The sequence below is a fragment of the Carettochelys insculpta genome, chromosome 1 (assembly GCF_033958435.1).
Source record: "Carettochelys insculpta isolate YL-2023 chromosome 1, ASM3395843v1, whole genome shotgun sequence".
Lineage (NCBI taxonomy): Eukaryota > Metazoa > Chordata > Testudines > Carettochelyidae > Carettochelys > Carettochelys insculpta.
This window is the reverse complement of record NC_134137.1, coordinates 319,642,943-319,661,981: the sequence shown is the minus strand read 5'-3', so window position 1 is coordinate 319,661,981 and position 19,039 is coordinate 319,642,943. Positions and strand designations below refer to the sequence as shown.

At 42.3% G+C, this 19,039-nt stretch overlaps 1 long non-coding RNA gene across 1 annotated transcript in view; it reads left to right on the top strand.

The window, feature by feature from the left end:
• Positions 1 to 19,039, top strand: part of LOC142007425 (uncharacterized) — a 131,099-nt gene that overhangs the window by 34,004 nt on the left and 78,056 nt on the right. Inside the window, exon 3 of the long non-coding RNA XR_012643934.1 lies at positions 9,020 to 9,077. This is a non-coding gene — a long non-coding RNA (uncharacterized LOC142007425). The remainder of the gene's footprint in view (positions 1 to 9,019; positions 9,078 to 19,039) is intronic.

The window sequence follows — 19,039 nt, the reverse complement described above, 5'->3', positions numbered from 1 at the left end:
AAGTGGAGCCTCTGCTCCATGACATCCACCTGGCGCCAGAGGGCAGCGGCCACCTCGGGGTCATGGGTGGTGTGCCTCTGGCCCCAGCAGGGGTGGGCCCGTCCTGGTGCAGGAGGTGCCCTCAGGCAGTGATGGTCTGGGGATCTTGGGGGGCTGTCTGGGACCACGGATGGTGCCATGCTGTCCTGGCCCTTGGATGGTGAGGCTGCAGAAAAAGGTGGGAAGGGAGGAGGGAGGCTGTGAGTACCAAGCCCTGACCTGTGGCCCACCCCCCCAACCCCCCATGGGCATCTGGTCCCCATCCCCCATTGGTGTGTGCAGTGGCCCAGTGGGTGGCCCCTTCCAGTGGTCCGCCACCTCCCACCAGGGGTGGGGCACGGCATTGTCCATGGGTGAAGGTGCTGATGGACACTAGTGGCTGTGGCACCATCCCTGGGCCATGGTCTGCCTGGGCCCTGGCAGGCTGGGGTCTGCTAGGGATATGGGGGACCCCCGGTCACATCGGCTACATCTACACGTGCCCCAAACTTTGAAATGGCCATGCAAATGGCCATTTCGAAGTTTACTAATGAAGCGCTGAAATGCATATTCAGCGCTTCATTAGCATGCGGGCGGCAGCGGCGCTTCGAAATTGACGAGCCTTGCCGCCGCGCGGCGCGTCCAGACAGGGCTCCTTTTCGAAAGCACGCCACCTACTTCGAAGTCCCCTTATTCCCGTGAGCTCATGGGAATAAGGGGACTTCGAAGAAGGTGGCGTCCTTTCGAAAAGGAGCCCCGTCTGGACGCGCCGCGCGGCGGCAAGGCTCGTCAATTTCGAAGCGCCGCTGCCGCCCGCATGCTAATGAAGCGCTGAATATGCATTTCAGCGCTTCATTAGTAAACTTCGAAATGGCCATTTGCATGGCCATTTCGAAGTTTGGGGCACGTGTAGACACAGCCATCGTGTCCCCGCCCCATGCCCTGGGGGTGTGTGCCCTATGGGATACGTACCCGACAGTCCACCACCATGGTCAGGGAAGCCCGTTGGGTGAATGCCCAGCTGGAGATGCGGGAGGAGATGTCCAGCACCAGCTCCCCCTCCTCTCTGGCCCACTCCATGGCCGGGGTGGATGGTCCTGGCTCTGGCCCTGGGGCTGCAGGGCTGGGCTCTGGACCCAACTCTGGCTCCGAGGCCTGCTGGGGCTCTGAGGCCATGGTGTCAAGGGTGGCTGGGGGGGAGTAGGTGTCCTGGGGTCTAGGGTAGCCCTGAGCTCCCGGTAATAAGGGCAAGCAGTGGGGGCAGCCCCAGACTGGCTGGCTGTGTCCCAGGCCCTGGCATAACCCTGCCACAACTCCTTGACCTTACTCCTGACATGGTCAGGACTGCGGGCAGGGTGACCCCAGGTGGCCAGGCCCTCAGCCAGCCGGGTGAATGCCTCCACGTTTTGCCGCTTGCTCCTCTTTATGTGGAGCACCTCCTCCTCACCCCAGAGCCCCAGCAGGTCACGAAGCTCAGAGTCGGTCCAGGAGGGGCCCCACTTCCTGCCCTGCTGGCTGGAGGCCTGGGAGCTCTGGGATGGCCCGAGGCAGAAGCCCTGGGGGTCCTTGGGGGGCTGGCTTGCTGCCATCTGCTCTGTCTACATCTCCACCTAACAGCTGATTGCGGCCATGGCGGACCCCACTATTTCGAAGTAGCGGGAAGCGGAACACCTACACGTGTCATACGTCGATGTTAGATGTTGATGTAGGATGCTATTCCCATCTTCTGATAGGAATAACGATTTTGATGTCTCACAGTCTAACTTCGAAGTAGCATGTGCCGTGTGTAGATGCGGCGCACGCTATTTCGAAGTTTGGCTTGCTACTTGGACATTGCATTCTAGTGTAGATGCACCTCTTTTGTTAAATGCATATTTATATCAAAATCAGACTTCTTGCACTTGGAAAAAACAATCAATGCTTAATCATTATGAAGTTTCGTTTGTTTGTGTAGGGCTTTCTGACAGGCAAGAAGGACTCAAATGGGTGATAATGCAGACAAAATAGAGCACTTATTGTGAAAAGCTGGTTATTAGTAATGATTTGAATCCAGGACCAGTAAGATCAAAATGAAGAATTATTAGTGATCAAGTAATTGTGGGGAGGGGTAAATATCAAGGCAGGTGAACAAGTATTTAAGGTCCGGGACAACCTTGCTACTAGAAAAGATGGCTATAAGCTAGACACAAAGAAATTCAGCCTGGAAATTGGAAAAGGTAGGCAAAGGCTGTAAGGGTATGTCTACACTATGGAGTTATTCTGGGCTATCTTATTCCAGAGTTACTATTCCAAAATAAGATATTTCAGAATAATGTGTGCACACTACAGGGAAGCCCCAAAATAAGCAAAACTTATTCCAAAACAGTGTGTCAACACATAATTAGAGCTTCCAATGGCTGTAATATGAAATACTGTGCCTTTACAGCAGCTTTATTTCATAATAAGCTATTGTAGAATAACATATTTTGTAATAGCTCCTATTCCCTGCCTACACAGACCCTATTCTGAAATATCTATTTTGGAATATTTTTTTAAATATGCTCTCTTTCCCATGAAAACAGATTTACCTAATTTGAAATAGGACCACCACTATTTCAAAATTATTTTGAAATAGCAGCTGCACTGGGCAGATGCTCACAAAGTTATTTTGGAATAGCGGCTGTTATTTCAAAACAACTTTGTGGTGTCTACACACCTTAAAGTTGTGTCTACACTATGAAGTTTTGTTAACAGAAGAGGCCTTTTGTCTACAAAATGAGGGAATATCTACACTACAAATTTGTGGTGTAGAGAATCTGTCGACAGAACACTACCTTTTCCCTGGCAGAGTTATATCTCGAAAGTTTGAGACATAGCACTCTGTAGACAGATTCTGTAGACAGAAAAATAGTGTAAATGCTCCAGGTGGGCCCTCTGTTGACAGAGGCAGCTTCTGATTTACCAGGCAGCCCTGTTTGCAGAGCTTCCGGTTGGTTGTTCCGCTGACAGAGGGCTGGGCAATCTGGCTGCTCTCTGTTGACCAAAAGTGTAGACAGAGGAAGCCACGATTAGGTGGGATATATTCTGTAGATAGAGGTTCTGTTGGGAAATATCTGTCAACAGTGACTTCTGTCAATAGAACTCTGTAGTGTAGACACAGCTTAATCTAGCAAAATATTTTCTCCTATAGTTAGCCTTTCCTGCCCTAACCTGGTTCAGTGGCAAAGTGGAAAAAATGAACTAATGGGATGGGGAGCACTAAAAATAAAGTGTAAGAGAAGAAAGGAAAAAGATTGAAAGAATGGAAAAAACAACCAAACCAAAAGAACCTTAATATATTCAGTTAAAAGTGTGGTTAAACATTTTCAAGTGAAAAACCTATTATATTAAAAATATTTCAAAATGTCTCCTTTTCTGAACAGCTCTATAATTAGAGAGATAAACCACATTAACAGACAGGGGTGGGTAAACTTTACCACCACCTAATTGCACTGTTGTTAGATCCTATTTGATTACTAGACTTTTATAAAAATAAACTGGTTCAGTAGCTCTAGGACAGTATACAATCCAGCTTTAAAAAATGCAAATAGCAATGGTCTGAAGTTACAGAAGGAGAGGAGTAGGTTGGATATTAGGAAAAACTACTTCACCAGGCGGGTGGTGAAGCACTGGAATGCGTTGCCTAGAGAGGTGGTAGATTCTCCATCCCTAGAGGTTTCTAAGTCTCAGCTTGACAAGGTCCTGGCTGGGATGACTTAGTTGGGGTTGATCCTGCTTGAAGCAGAGAGTTGGACTAGATGACCACCTGAGCTCCCTTCCAGCCCTACAATTCTAAATTATAAAAACTGAGCCAAAGTGAAAAAGATAGTCTGCTTGACCCCAGGAAATTCAACAAACTTGGTCTGTGTAAAGAAAGGCAAAACTGTATCATACTAGGTGGCATTATTTGTTAAGTACTTTGTTTAACCAGCCCTCTGTCATTCCTGGCAGTGCCTTAAAGGGTCTTATGATGAACACATCTGGGATATACAAACAAGCTCTGTAATCTGTCCTTATCTGGAACAGAAATACACAAATGGTATCAAGAGTCAACAAAGGAAAACAGCAACAAAGGTTAGAGGTACTCAACATGTCACTCTTTGATGCTTCACAGAACTTTGGCTTTGACAAACCTCCACAATGGACAGACAGGAAGTAATATTTGGCAAGACTGTGAATTGTAAACTAGCTTCACAAGAAAACTGGAAATATACAGGTGTTTTCTTTAATTTATACATGGGGAAACAGGTAGAGGACATCTTTAAATCTTTTGACTTTACTGAAGACAGTTACAAAGATGACTATGAAGAAGTTCTGGCTCTGATGGATACTTGATACCTCAGGCTATGTTTATGTCTAGATGAGGGATTTGTGGGCAAAATGGCTGTTTTGTTGACAAAACCCATGGAGCATCCAGATTCCCAAGGGTGTTCTGTTGACCGTAAGTAAACAGAACACAGTACTTTTGTCAACAGCTGTACCTGGCTCAACCCGAGAAGAACATCTCTGTTAACAGAAATCTGTGGACAAAAAGCTGTTCTGGACATTCTGGGGGGGCCTTCTGTCAATAGAAAGGGCTTCCGAGAGACTGGGCAACCCTGTCTACCATGCTTCTGGCTGGCTGTTTTGCCAATAGAGTGGCTGGGCAGTCAAGCTGCTCTCCATCGACAAAGCCAATTGCTCTTTCGATCCTCCCTATGGTCTGGCTGTGATCTGTCAACAGAAGTTTTGTCACAAGATATCTTCCAACAAAAACTTCTGCCAACAAATCCCTCTAGTCTAGACACAGCCTCAGAAAAATATGATGTATGAAGAGCATGTTTTCATCAGAGAATTCAAGAAAGAGAATAAAATGGGTGGATGTTTTTACAAGTTCCACATACACTGGCTGAAAACTCATTAAGGGAATGCTGAACATGAAAATAACAGAATGGTTATTGGATCAACTGATAATTTCTTTTCACTATTTGAGATACCAAAATATCAACCTTGAGAGACACGCAATTCCAAGCATTTCTAAATTACTTTGCAGAGCAGCTAGCCATAGTATCTAAAGGATACTAAGGCTATGTCTACACCCCAGCAATCTTTCGAAAGAAGTCCTTCTGGATCTCTTCCAAAGATCTCTTCCAAAAAAACTTCATTTGAAAGGTTGCATCCACACACAAAAAAGTGGATCAAAAGAGTGATCTACTCTTTTGAAAGAGTGTCCACACAGCCCCTGCTCTTTCAAAAGAATGGGCCAGGGATCAAAAAATCAGGTGCCATGAGGACTGCTCTTTTGAAAAAAGGGCCCACAGAGCATCTACACACATTTTATTTCAAGAGAAACTTTCAAAAGAAGGTGGTCTTTGTGAAACAAGAGTGGAAGAGCATGTTTGAAAGGAGTGCCAGTTCTTTCAATTCAGTTTCAAAAGAATGCTTTTTGTGTGTAGACAGTCTGCTGGATATTTCAAAAGAGCTCCTTCTTTTGAAAAATATTTCTGAAGAACTTGCTAGTGTAGACACAGCCAAAGGGTATGTCTACACAGCAAAGTTGTTTTGAAATAACAGACTTTATTGTGGAATAATTTTGTGAGCACCTACACAATGCCACCGCTATTTCAAAATAATTTAGAAATAGTGGTTGGCTTATTTTGAAATAGGTAAACAGAGGTAAGTATTTCAAAATAGGTGCCATGTAGATTGGGAATAGAGCCTATTTCTAAATAAGACACAGTGCACCTAGTGGCTGTCTTTTGAAATAGGCAATATTGTGTGAGGCGCTCTATTTCGAAATGGCTGAGAGCTATTTCAAAATGTATTTTGTGTTTAGTAGCTTTATTTCAAAATAAGCTATTCTGTAAAATCTCTTCCAGGGTAGCTTATTTTGAAATAATGCTACTGTGCAGACATGGACTAAGGGTGACAAAAATCTACTTTGTGGTAAATGGGCAATTAAATGAAACAAATGGAGTTTACATTATAATTCCAATCAAAATGAGATGAGAATTTTTAAACCTGATCCATGAAAATCATTGAGGATTAACTACCTGTAATGAAAGGATCAACCAGTCAGTTTAGTGGCTAGGCATCAGCAGGGATGTAACCAATGAAATAGCTGTATGTGAGCATGGCAGAATAGAACAACACAGAATAAAGACCCTTTAAAAAATAAAACCTCTTCCAGCCAGGCTTGGGAAGAGACTAGCTGCAGATTATTGGAAATTCAGAGGACATTATCATTTTTGCTCACCACAGTATTTCAGAACAACTAGTGATGGACAACAGACCTCGAGTCACTGCAGAAGAATTTGTCATTCCCTACAAAATATGATTTTGATCATATTATTAGCAGCCCACCCTATCTGCAAGTGAATGGAGAGATTATAAGCACTGTATAGACAACCAAGAAAACCCTACTGCAGAAATATGCATGACTTGCTCTTCCGAGTTACAGATCAATACCAAGAGCAGTTATTTGATGTACTCCAGTACAGCTTCAGCTGGGGAGGTAACTCAGAACTACTGTGTCCAACTTTGGAAAAGAACTAGAGCGGTCACACATGAAGAGACTAGGCAAATTAGATATAAAGGTTAAACATATACCACTCTAGAGCCTGGATAACATGCTTATGTCAAATTGGCTGGGGGGAAAAGGTACAACTCCAGCTGCTGCAAAGAAAAAGAATGCAGAGCCCGGTTGATATGTAATCAATATTGACAATGGAGAGTTCAACAGAAATCATCAACACTGGCAGTTTGTTCTGAGGAACAAACTATTGCCACAGCCAGTAGATACAAAACAAGATGAAGACTTAGGAATTCTAACTCAAGACTGACCACAGCCGGTCACAGCAACTAAGAGATGGCCAGAGGACAAGTTTTTATGTATTCATGTAATTAGAGTGTGTGATTCAGAGATATTTAACAGACTGAACTTGTAAGACAACCTGATATTGTAAATGGAAGGAATGCAAAACTTAAAGTGGGAAATATAATGGAATGCTAAACTGTAACAAGCTCGTCATCCCTAAGCATCTTCCCTTTAGCAACAGTACAGCCCAGGGCTTTGAAGTAGCTGGAAGGGTGGTGGAGGACTGAGGAGTAAGTGCTTGTGGAGAACACTGGAAGCTTTTGAGTGGATTCAACAGCATCATATCCCAAAACTTGTATATGGAGATATACATATCTCTTAGAGCTGGAAGGGACCTTGAGAGGTCATCAGATCCAGTCCTCTGCGCTCTTGGCAGGACCAAGCACCATACTTAACAGATTTAAAAAAAATCTATTTGCCTCACACCCTTAAATAGTCTCCTCTAGGGCTGAACACACACCCCTGGGTTTACAAGGCCAATGCTCAAACCACTGAGCTACTTCTCTCTGCTTTATACATGACAGAACAAAAATTGCTAAGAGAAATGGACTAAAACTTACAGCAGCACAACCAATGATCAAAGATACATTAAAATGGGACCAACTGATTTTCCTATCTGTCTGCAACATGTGCAATACTTAAAATGAGACTAAGGATTGCCATACTGAAACAGATCTTTGGTCCACAAGGTCGTCTCCAATGCCTGCCAAAAGTGAATGCTCCAAGAGTAATTGCTAAATGCCCTGTAGCGTACCTCTAAATCATGCAAGGCCAGGAATGATGGGGGGAGGTGCTGCATCTGCAATTGGATGCATGTTGACTGTAGTCTTGTCCCCACTCTATGTAATATCAGATACTATTCTTGTTCACATAGTTTTTCCCTAAATAAATAAATAACCAAATAAATAAACCCTTCCCAAAGTGTTACCTCAATAATGTTCTGTCACAGCAAGTTTCTTGGATCTTTATAACTCATTAGGAAGTATTTTATCTGTTTTACATTTGCAGCTAAACTGTATTTTGGGCCATAAAGCAAATTTTTAAAGCCAAAAAAACAGACTGTTTCAACTTTTGGAATCAGCCTCACACCACTCAAATTGGGTTAAAGACCCTACTGCTTCTGTCAGTTGTGGTGTCACTGAGCAGTTCAGGTGTAGCTGAGGCTCAGATAACATTCTGACTTCATCTCTTACATCAGTGGGCACCTCTTATATGGGAGCTGGGACAGATTACTACCCAGTTTAGGTGTGTGTTCCCCAACAACTCCCAGGCGATGCATAGACTGTAGGCTTCTGTCGACAGAGTGTGTGACCACACTGCAGATCTCTCAGAAGAGATCTACTGGTCGGGAGCATTCTGTGAAATCCCTGTACACTTTGTTCCACAAGGAAGAAGGGATGTCTTGACGGGGGGGGGGGGTGGTTCCAATATTTGGCCTCATGTGTACAGGACAAGTGTTGGGAAAGCCTCTCCTAACAAAAGTGTTGACAAAAGATATGGAAATACATTGTACAATCTGTGTATCTTTTGCTGACAGTTCTTGGCAATCTAAACACAGCCCCCGGCAGAGCTTCAAAAACATCTCTGAAGCTTTTGAAAGAATACATTTTGCTCTCTACTAATTCCCAAAGAGGGCTGAAGTCCAAGAGCATTAATACCTTAGCAGACAGACTACAGCATGTATTAAATTAACTGGATTTTCCCCCAAGCAGCAGCAAGAAAGGGAGGAACATTGGGAAAGGAAATGAAAAGAGACCCATTTGAAGAGATTTAATGCGCCCATGACTCAGTGACACTTGAAGAGTGGCAAGAGGCTGTGGTTACACATGAATGGGTCACAGAGTTGGTAAAAATAGATAGAAGACTTTCAAAGGGAGTCGAGAGAGACAAAGCCACAGCATCTGCGTAATGCTGAAGCCTTTAATAAGTTTCTTGCAGCTCCCTGAAGAAAAAAAAAAGAGCAAAACCAATTAAGGCCCTTAGAACACCTAAAGAGCTTACAGTCTGCTGATACCTAAGAAAACTATGGGGGAAAAAGCTTTCTATATGCTGTGTTTTCAGTACTTCTGCTGCAATGTTCTTTATCATATTTGAGCCTAACTTTTGAATAATGTCTGTTTCTTACAGTTTGTTATCTGCTGCTTATTGCGAAAGTGAAACTCAATCTTCAGTTTATGATCTCCTGGTATGTCACTGCACACAAATTGTTTTTGCATGTATTTTTCTTGTTTTCCCCTTTGATGTCCTATATTCTTCATATAAGCTTTTGTACAGTAAATGCTCTTTCATTGAATTAGTTCCCCCCCATATGTGCTTTTCTGAACAGGGACTGGGTTATTCAGCTGCTGTTTTGCAGGGTCACATCCTAATGAACTATGGCCAGTCTTACGAAGTAAGCCATTGTGTTAAGCCTAGTTCAGGCTGTACAAGAACAGCACCTTGTTCTAGCATCCAAAGTGCTCTGAACCTGTATGACACCATTCATGGAATTTTAAAAAAACAGACAAATCACTTACAAAATAAAATCCTGTTCATTTTTTTAAAATCCAATTCCAATTCAGTCTTACTATATATTTTTCATATTCCCCTTTAGTCATCCCTTTAGTGGTTTGGATTCCTGTGTGTTACGGGTGCCTTGTGTATGTGCCTCATTTGCTGTATCACCGCTGAATGTTGGTCCTTCCAATTCCTCTCCTAACAGTACAGCCCTTTAACTATGTACCTCATTACACCGTTCCTTCTTTTTTAACTCTTCCCTTCTCTCCCTAGTTCTCCACTTCATCTGAGGGCACGGCCCTAGGAAAGCAAATTGCCAGTAATATAATAGGAATAAACTAAATGTGGGCCCTTCCTTTTATTCAATAATCCAGAGTTCCATGGAAGTCCATGAAACTATATATATTGTGCACAGGCAAAGATCACAACATCTGACTACAAACATGACAAAAATGTGGATCTAACATGCGGTGTACCAGTAAGCACCATGATTACTTTACCTGTAAATTGTATCCTTCTCCATTCCATGGATTTTTGTGGTTTAGATTGAGCTTCTAAAGGGCAGGAAATGTGCCTTCCTATATTTACACAGTGCCTGGCACAATGAAGGCCAATATTAAAGTCTCTGGGTGCTACTATATTAGAAATTATTATTATTTTATTATCCCAGAAAGGGGAAAAATGAAACAAAATCATATTCAGTGGGAGCCATTTACTCTTTACAGTTACAAACTTTCTACTACAGATAGTTCACATGAGGTTGGGCTCTAGACACTAAGGCTGTGTGTCTACATGAGCAAGCTCTTTTGAAAGATTTTTTAAAAAAACAGGGCTCTTTCAAAAGATCCTGTGGAGTGTCTACACATAAAAAGTGTTCTTTCGAAATTGAAAGAATGTGGTGCTCCTTTTGAAATCACTCTCCTTTCCTGTTTCAGGAAAAGCACTCTCTTTCAAAAGCTTCTTTAGAAAGAAAACACATAGACGCTCCACACTCCCTTTTTTTCCCAAAAGAGCAGTCCTTATGGGCCTTGATTTTTTGATCCTTGCCCTTTCTTTCAAAAAGAGCTGGGGCTGTGGTGTGGACACCCTCTTTTGAAAGAGCAGATCACTCTTATGATCTGCTTTTTTAGGTGTGGATGCACTCTTTCTAAAGAAGTTCTTTCAGGAGACATCTTCTGCAAGGGCTTCTTTTGAAAGATCTCTGTAGAGCAGACATAGCCTAACAGAAGCACTCATGATCAAGGACATGATGAGGTCAAAATATTATAAATGTGATGTATAAATAAGGAGCAAAACGCTCACTGCCTAGTATTCTCCTCCACTGTGTAGTAACACAAGTAACAAACACAGATGTGAGGAGTATTCCCCAAGAAACAGGACTGAGTTGTTAGCTTTCAGTGCTAAGCAACTGCAGTTTTATCCCTTCATAATTAATGTTTGCCAATGATAATCTTCTTCATTTGCTAATTTTATGCACAGTATTAATTGAATGATTAGCATAACCATCACATCCAGTTCACTTGTGGACTCAGTCCAGGAGGAGCAGAAATGTCACATGTCTCCTTGGGTTAGGTTTTTTAATACATCCCAATTAGTCATAACCTCTAATAACCTTGATTTACTTTGTATTTCGAAAAGTTCATGCTCTAATTAAATTAGTGCTCATTTCTTTATAGATAATACTGCAGCATATCACAGTTTGGTACTCTTGCTGTGTAACACCATATTCATCTTCTACTCTCAGCTCTGTAGGCATAAGTGTATGTACAAACTGTTGTGCTACATTTAGCATTATTAATTTTATTTATACTGTAGAGGCATTTAAAGATTTCAGTCAGGACAGCTGATCTAGATGTTGGTGAATATTTGTGAAAGCAGATATATGAAGGACCAGAGGTTCAGGAGGTTTTAATGGGTGTTAAATGTTTTCTCTTATGGTGATGAAGCATGGCATTCCCAAGGCTGAAATCGCAGCAAGCATAGAAAGAAGACCTACTGGTCTCCTGGGCAGAAATTGTAAGACTGACATATTCTAAGTTTTCATTTTATTAAAATTGTTTTCTTAGATCTGTAAGTCTTATAGTTTTTGTTATGGCTCCAGGTTTTTTAGAAAGACCTAAAAATACTGGTGTTCCTTCTAGCAGCACCAACAGCCATCTTGGGCTGAGGGTCAAGGTGGGAGTGGGGCTTGGCTCCCTCAGAACCCAATACAGAGTGGTGGTACAGTGCTTCATGGCATTTCAAATGAGCCCAGAGATCTGGCTGTTGCCATTGCTACTTTGGCAGTGGCGGCTGGAGCTCTGGGCCCCTTTGGAAGGCGCCCCCTTTGCCACCTGCCTCCCCCGCCCTGGGTTGGGCCTGGTTGCCTAGTTATCCAGGGTCTTAAAAGTTAGCTTCCCAGTGGAAGAGAAATCAGTGACAGGAGAACTGGATGTGCTCTAAATGTATGTCTCTTAGCAGCTTGTCCAGTTAGTATGGATATAAATAGTAAACTGTGAGGCATAACTGCAGCAAGAGAAGTAGAGTAGCATGCTCTACAGGCCTAAACACTTAGGCTGTGGCCACACTACCCCCTTCTTTTGGAGGGGGCATGCTAGTGAGCCACTTCGGCAGATGATAATGAGGCACTGCCATGAATATGCAGTGTCTCATTAGCATAATGGTGGCTGCGCGCACTTCGAAAGGGCTGGTTTCAAAATGCACGCTGCCCATGTAGCTGGTGGCTTTTCAAAACAACCCCCTTGATTTCAAAAGCACCTTGTTCCCATTTGGTTTTAAGAAGAAGGGGATTTCGAAATCAGGTGGGTCATTCTGAAACGTCCCCAGCCACATGGGTGGCGTGCGTTTTGAAACCAGCACTTTCGAAGCTCATGTGGCTGCCATTATGCTAATGAGGCACTGCATATTCATGGAAGTGCCTCATTAGCATCTTCCCAAGTGGCTCATTAACTTGTGCCCCCCACCCCCCCGAATGGAATGGGTAGTGTCACCAAAGCCTTAAAATATATACTCTGTGTGACTCTTGTTGCTATTTTTAGCAGAATAGTGTTCTGCTTCCAGAGCATTTCACTATGGCTATGTCTACACTAGAGGGTTTTGTTGGCAAAACCTGTGGAGCATCTACACACAAAATACATTTTGTCAACAGAAGCTGTTTACAAAAAGCTGTGTAGATGCGCTGGGGGCACTTTTGTCAAAAGAGCAGATCAAAAGAGTGATCCACTTTTATGTGTAGACTCAATCTGTCATCAGAACTTTTGTCAGAACATCTCTTCTTACAGTTACTTCTGTAGACAGATGTTTCTAGTGTAGACGTAGCCTACATATATAGTTATTGAAATCTACACACTTCCTTCAGTAAGTGTAACTTGTTTTTACACCCACACTCTTCAGGAAGTCCATTCTTTCAAGAATCTCAGCCCAACACCAGAACTTGTTCCCTGGGATCAACTATTACAAGAACTGACTCTAGTCAAAGATGAAGAGAAAAAATTCCCCTGCTGCTTCCACTACTCCCTATTGCAGAACCTTGTATAACCAAAAGTAATTTGGGATGATTAGGGTACATTGAACTAAAATCACGTTAGTCCTCAATGAGAGGATCCACAGGGGTTTACAAAACTTTAACCTAGGCACAATGACATCACCCCTTTTGTTTGGTTTGCTCTGACTTGTACAAACCTCCTGCTGTAGACATGTGCCCAGAGTTCTGGAACAGCATGCTGAACAATTAATTGAAGGGAGACATGTTGTTAACCAGAATGTCCATACAAACCAAATCAGAGCATGTAACTATAGATACTGTTATGTTTCTTTCTTTTGGTTTTCCAGTTTTTGTTAGGGGGGAAGTAGTTGTGGTTCATATTCCCTAGAACTGCTGAGTATTTCTGAGTGGGGAAGACTCATCCACAACGTGAACCAGGATATTCTGTTTTCATTTCTGGGTGGTGACTCTGTCCCTTGTTTTGTTTATTTTAGAGAAGGAGCCCTAGATAGTTTGAAGCTTGCCCTTGCTGTTGTTATTGGCATCTGGCTGAAGGGTTACATAATTTTTTCATGCCCACACAGGCCTTTTTTTAACTTCCACTGAAGTCTAAGGAAAGACTTTCAGTCACTCAGGAGGAGTTATATGAGTGCCTTAATGAGAAACCATAGCATAATATCCTATACAACAAAAAACAAAGAGTTAGAGATTTAAAATTGTTCTGTACCCTTACCTCAAGTTTTCTTTATTTTTGTTGAAGTCTTTTCTTTTTCCTGCTTACTTTCTTCTTCACCTCCTCTTCCTTCTCCTCTGGAGAGGTGTGTGTGGGGTAATGGAGTTAGGGGGTAATGTTTACATTCAGTTTCCAGTGGAGTGGAAAGAAAGAAATGTGTACGCTCCATGTCAATATAAATTTTGGTAAAAGTAAAAAGAATATTGCACCTATTTTTATTTAAAAGTTGTTTAAGTGTCAGTTTTTCTCTTGAAACTTAAATATATGCATTTGTTCAGGAGAGTTTTAAAACACTGGGGATTGGAGCACGCTGTGGATATGCCACTTCAACTCTAACTACAATAAAGATATAATGAATAAACACATTCTGGCAAAAATACATAAAAATAGAAAGTCAGATGTAGAAGGACATCTAAGTCAGTAAACATCAAAAGAAGGGTTCTCTTTGTATGTGAATAGTCCACTCTTCCAAGAAACTGAACCAAAGACCTTTGCCTCTGAAAACATGAGGTATGTGCTTTCTCTCTCAGTAGTCCTGAGTCTGGCATACAAAAGATATAGCAAATATGTTCCATAAACTTTAAGGATGACTTTTTGTCATTTCCATATTTAGTGAATTTGAATGTTCTTACTGTTAATGTGACTTGCAGTCACATGACTGCAGAACCCTAATTGTGCCATCATATCCATATATGCAACTCCCATTAAAATTAATGAAAGTTACATATGCACACAAGGAAGGAAGTGGATATCTGTAGTCTAGGGCATGGTTTCCCAAACTGGGGGGTAGGCATGAAGAAATTCCTGGGGGGGGCTGAGGTGACCCAGTCCCCCATCATTCCTCCCACCCCAAGATAAAGCTGGCCTTTGCTTCCGGCTCTCAGCACCTGCCATTTTATGTGAGTGACCTGGCGCAGCTATAAAAAGTAGCCAGCCAGTGAAGACCAATGTGGAGCTAGCTGCCTCCTGCAAAGGTGAAATTGGGTGTGGACTGGGAGGGAGAGGAGGAGAATGAGGAGAAAGGGGTTAGATAGGGGAGCTGGAGATGCCTGGCTTGGGGGAGCCAGAGGCGTATGGGGGTGGGATAAGAGCAGGGGCTGGTGGTGCCTGGTTTTGGGGGAGGGGAGGGACTCAGGTGGCTGGCTTGTGGCCTGCGGGGCTCAGGTGGCTGGCTTGTGGGGCTTGGGCTGGCGGGCAGGCGACTGTCCCTGGCAGCGCGGAGCTCAGATGGGCAGCTCGTCCGGCTGGCCTATGGCTCAGGTGGGAGTCAGGGATGGCTGGTGAGCGGACAGCTGGCCCCAGAGGTGTGAGGACCTGGCATCTGGTGGGCAGCTGGCCATGGAAGCAGGGGTCTTGGTCAGCTCAGGCACGTGGTTCTGGCAGCACAGAACTCAAGTGGGTGTGTGGGTGGCTGGCATGGGCAGCTCTGGCAGGTGGCACGGGGCTCAGGCAGCTGGCCAGCTGGGGCTACACCAGGCACCCACAAGGGGCCCAGAAAAATGATTTGTGCTTACTTTTAATTTTAAATAGCATTTTTATATCAAGTTTTATATCAACTTTCTTTTAAATTATTAATTGAATTGTTTATTAAAATGGAGGTTGGATGATGGTAAAAAAGGGAGAGGCATGAGGGTTTCTCAAAAATCAAAAGCGGTGGTGTGATGGCAAAAAGTTTGGGAACCACTGGTCTAGGGGACTAAATCTCAGGCAGGGACTTGGTAGACTAGGCTTTTTTATCTGTTTACCGCAAAATAGCCTATAGCAGCTGTGACCAAGTTCTCAGTTATAACAGGCCAGGAGATTTTTCCATTGATTTTAGATGTGTACTTTGCTACCTTCTTATAGATCATAGAATAGAATCATAGAAGAGCAGGACTGGAAGGGACCTCGAGAGGCCATCGAGTCCAGCCCCCTGCCCTCATGGCAGGACCAAGCACTTTCTAGACCATCCCTGAAAGCCATCTATCTAACCTCTTCTTAAATATCTCCAGTGATGGAGATTCTACTGCCTCCCTTGGCAACTCGTTCCAGTGTTTGATCACCCTGACAGTTAGGAACTTTTTCCTAATGTCCAACCTGAACCTCCCCTGCTGCAATTTAAGTCCATTGCCTCTTGTTCTATCCTCAGAGGCAAGGAAGAACAAGTTCCCTCCCTCTGCCTTATGACACCCTTTTAGATACCTGAAAACCGCTATCATGTCCCCCCTCAATCTTCTCTTTTCCAAACTAAACAAGCCCAATTCTTTCAGCCTTTCTTCATAGGTCATGTTCTCTAGACCTTTGATCATTCTCGTTGCTCTCCTCTGGACCTTCTCCAATTTCTCTACACCCTTCCTTCTAATTTCTTCCACATCCTTTTCTTCATCCATGCCTTTGTCAGCTTGATACTAGGTTACCAAAATGAAATCTAACTGGGGTTGGTTCTTAAACCAGTCTGAAAACGGAAACTGTTGCAGCCTGGGGCAGAGCATTTGGTAAAACGTATCTGTAACAGGGAACACAACATTGGTCAATTGGCTGCCTGTTGGTGTCTGGGTAGAATCTAAGGTGTTAGATTTGTCTTAATAAGCATTAAATGGCCTAGAACTGCATTTAATAGCCTTCATAGACTGACTCTCTCTGAGTGACACTGCCGTGGCTGAGGACCATAGATGAAGGTGCCCAAGGCTCAGGTCCCCATGGTTTAAAAGAGAGTAAGTTGCCAGTGGGGAATTGTCAATGAGAGTCTCTCAACTTTGTGATTTTCTCTCTTTGCCCTCAGCCCAAAATAGCCAAAGCATCTTGACGTTAAAGTATTTAGCATATGTTAGATTTTAGGTTGTAGCTTTCATTGCCTTTGATCAGGATGCCCTGGTTTTATTTCATGGACAAATTAAAGAGGTCATTCTCTGTGGCTTTACATGCAATGCCTTTCAAAAACACTCAACAAATTCACCATAGTAATTGATCCATATACTGCTTGCCTTATTCACACACATAATTGTGTGTACTTCAGAGGGACTAACCTCAGTAATTTAGTGAATCAGATTTAGCCTTTGATGTGACTTGTCTTTTAGCACAAATTACACAAAATTTTTGAAGAACAAATATATTTGAGAATATCAGCCAACTCCATGGTACCAAGCTGATGTGATCAATCATATTGCTTTTCACTGCTTGGGGCAGGGGGTGGAGGGACCAAAGTAATATAGTTATGATTGAACTTTTTCCATTCCACTAGTATTCTGCAGGATGATAAACAGAAGCTACCAGAATCTGGATTATTTTAAAAATCATCAGAGCCAGATATCTTGTGTGCAAGAGTTTTAACAGAGCTGAATGAGAAACATCCTGGACTGTTAACATTAATGTTCAATAAGTCTTGGAGCACTAGGAAAGTTCCAGAAGACTGGAAGAAAGCTAATGTTGTGTCAGTTTTTAAAAAGGTAAACAGGATGGCAGTCTGACAATAATCCCTGGCAGGATAATGGAGTGGCTAATATGAGACTCAATTTCTAAAGAATTAAAAGTCAGGTAAAGTAATTAATGCAAATCAATAGAGGTCTATGTATAATAGATCTGGTCAAACTAAATTGATATCTCTTTTGATGAGACTAAAAATTTGGTTGACAAAGATAATGGAGGTAATGTAATAGACTTCTGTAAGGTATTTGACTTGTTAACACAAGACATTTTGATTAAACAATTAGAATGATATACAATTAATATGGCAAATGTTAAATAGATTAAAAGTGATAGGACTCAAAATTTAACTGTAAATGAGGAATCAAAGCAGGTTTGTTTACGGTGGAGTCCTGCAAGGATTGGTTCTTAGGTTCAGCAGAAGTGCTAAATACCATAATAACGTAGAAGAAAACAAAATCACTGAAACTGCAGATGACAAAGAAAAAAATAAATTTTGGTTCATAATGAAAGCATAATGAAAGCACAGGCCACTGATTTAAAAGTAATCTGAATTCCTTGGTAACCTAGGTATAAACGTATGTGCATTTTAATATTGATAAAGGTAAACATATACATTTTGGAACAAAGACCATAAACCACGTTTATAGGATAGGGGACTCTATGCCGGGAAGCAGTGACTCCAAAAGAGATCTGGGAGATAATCAGCTGAACATGACCTCTCAGCATGATGTGGTGGCCAAAGAAGCCAAAGTGATCCTAGAATGCATGAATAGGAGAATTTCAAGTCGGAGCAGAGAGAGATTATTTTACCTACATATTTTGCATGCACTGTATCCATTTCAGGTGTTGACAATTCATAAAGGATGTTGATAAATTGGAAAGGTTAAAAGAAGAGCCAAGAGAATGATTAAAAGCTTAGAAAACTTGCTGGAGAGTGATTGAGTCCCCTGAGTCTGTCTGTCTATGTTACCAAAGACAAAGTTAAGGGGTAGTCCAAGTATCTACATGGGGAACAAATATTTCAAAATGGGCTCTTTGACCAGAGAAAAACATGACATGACCAACGGCTGGAAGCTGAAGCTAGACAAATTCAGACTGGAAATACGGTGTCCATTTTTGACAGTGAGGATATATTACTCTTTGGAATAATTTACATGGTGGATTCTCCATCCAGATTGGCTGTTCTTCTCAAAATTAAGCTGTAGGAATTATTTTGAGGATGTTCTATGATCTGTGTTTCACAAGAAGTCAGACTAGATGATCACAATGGTCTTTTCTGGCCTTGGAAGCAAGAAACATATCCACAGTTCTTTAGAAGGTGGCATACATATTCATGACAAAGCTGTTTAAGGATGCAAAAAAATCGGAGGGAGATTAATGAAGAGATTAAGAAGAATACCCTGTGGAATGGTGATTGGTGACATCTTCTCCATCAGGCAGAAACAGTCAGTCATTCTAATAATAAGTCTTGATTAGATCAGTAAATCTACCTCAGACTGAATTCTCTTTAGAACTCAGATGCAGGATAAATGTAAAACGAATTCATAATTCCCTTGGCAGCAGTTTTGACCTCTGAACAGAATCCAGAAACAATATAAATTTTCTGCGACATAAGATTGGAAACTGTGTTTAAATAATAACAAAGGATTTCAGGGAATCATGCATCTCCTCCCAGGCATGAGGGTGGATAAATCTAGATGACATTCTGGATTAACTTTGTAGACTAAATGCTTTTCTACATGGATTTTTCTTCATCTTTTGTGAATTAGGTTTGTGTGCACTAACTGTTACAGAATCACTATTCCAAAATAATTGCATTCACATGGCTGGCTTTGACCTACTTCCCTTTGAATCAGTGCAGACATATAGCAGTAAGTTCTCAGCATTTCAATTTCCCATGGGTCTTTGTGCAACTGCTGGCTTCTATGTATTGAGATTTTCTTACAATATGTTGTGGGATATGTACTGGAAGCTGCTAGAATTCTGGGACTTGGAGTCAAAGTAGCAAATTCCCACAGTTCCTCTTCTG